The following is a 1,987-nucleotide window of genomic DNA, read 5'->3' as shown; positions in this document are numbered from 1 at the left end:
TTTTCATGATTCCTCTTTGAGTAGCTTCCAGCTTGAAAGGATTATTACATCAGTAAAAACTTGGAGATACAAGTTTTTTTTTTAAAGACTAGCTTCCCTTTGCCTCATATTTTATGTTGCTTTATCTTCACAATTTTGAATAACAGAAATGAATAGGTTCAAATAAAATTATCCTTTAGAACAAGCATGTCAAACTCAAAGGCTGACACGGGCCAAATAAGGTTTAAGTTTATGTGGGCCGCAAAAAAAAAGAAAAGCTTCAATTTTCAATACAAAGCTGAAATAAATGAGTCACTGTTAACATAAAATAATAGAACATTTTAATAAAAATTAATATTTTTTCTTCAACATTAACTTACCAAACTGAGTTAATACAAATTAATAAGTGTAACGCAGATAAACCTATTTTTCTTGTTCTCCAAAAGTGAAATATTTCCTGTTGTGCACACCAAACAAGTCAATCCAAGACTAATGGTGTGGCCATCGGCTGCTAAAATATTTGCTGCTGGTATTAGAGAAATGGTGCACCTGCCCATAAGGCAAGTAAGGGAAATGAGTGCAACAGGATTATAGTAATCAGCGAATGTTGTAGTTATTAAAAATTATAACAGGATATTGTAAAAATTACAAATTTTTAAAAGAATACATATTGATTTCAGAGGAAGAGAGAGGGAAAGAGAATTATTGATTGGCTGCCTCTTACATGTCCCCCACTGGGGATCAAGCCCATAACCCAGGCATGTGCCCATGACTGGAATCGAACTTAGGACCCCCAGGCTGACGCTCTATCCACTGAGCCAAACCAGCTAGGGCAAGTTACAAAATTTTTATTAAAATGTTTCTTACCATTATATTGGCTGGGCCACAAAAATAGTTGTGGGCCACGAGTTTGACATGCTTGCTTTAGAGCGTGAGTGCTGGTTACTGTGGGCACCCCACCTACTCCCTTTTCCTGGGCTGGAATACAGGAAACTAGAGTCAGAAGTTCTCCCTCTCCCTATGAAATCCTATAATTGTGTTAGTTGATGCCTGAAATCCAACAGTCTTCCCCCATTGCAAATACTGTTAAATCAGGTGCTTCTAAATAAGATCTTCCAAGGCCTTATGAGATTCTAATATTAGTAATCTTTAGGATTTGTTATGTATATAGAGATAGATAGATACTTAATTGATGACAGGGAGAGAGAAACATTAGTGATGAGAGAATCATTGATCAGCTGCCTCCTGCGCACCCCACACCAGGGATCGAGTCCGCAATGGGTTATATGCCCTGACCAAGAATCTAACTGACCTGGTTCATGGGTCAATGTTCAACTACTGAGCAAACGGCTGGGCAAAGTTTTTAAAAAATATATATTTTATTGATTTTTTTTTTTTTACAGAAAGAAAGGGAGAAGGATAGAGACATCGATGAGAGAGAAACATCGATCAGCTGCCTCCTGCACACCCCCTACTGGGGACATACCTGCAACCAAGGTACATGCCCTTGACCAGAATCGAACCTGGGACCCTTCAGTCCTCAAGCCGACGCTCTATCCACTCTGCCAAACCGGTTAGGGCTGTTGTACTTTAATTTTAGTAATCTTTGGAGCTTTCAAGATAAAAGATGTTAGAAACCAAGGGGTGTGCCCTTTGATTTTTTTAAAAATATGTTTTATTGATTTTATATAGAGAGGAAGGGAGAGGGATAGAGAATCAGAAACATTAATGAGAGAGAAGCATGGACCAGCTGCCTCCTGCACCCCCCCACCGGGGATATACCTGCAACCAAGGCACAGGCCCTTAATCGGGATTGAACCTGGGACCCTTAAGTCTGCAGGTCGACACTCTATCCACTGAGCCAAACTGGCCAGGGCATGCCCTTTGATTTTTAACTTATTCTCCATGTTCCTGTATTTTACATGTGCTGTGCTTTTTAATTTTGCTTTTTAATTTTACTTATTTTTTATTTTTTAAGATTTTATTAGAAAAGAAAAAAAAAGATTCT

Source organism: Pipistrellus hanaki (assembly GCF_964339955.1).
Source record: "Pipistrellus hanaki genome assembly, chromosome: X".
Classification (NCBI taxonomy): domain Eukaryota; kingdom Metazoa; phylum Chordata; class Mammalia; order Chiroptera; family Vespertilionidae; genus Pipistrellus; species Pipistrellus hanaki.
Note: the sequence above shows the minus strand (reverse complement) of the source record.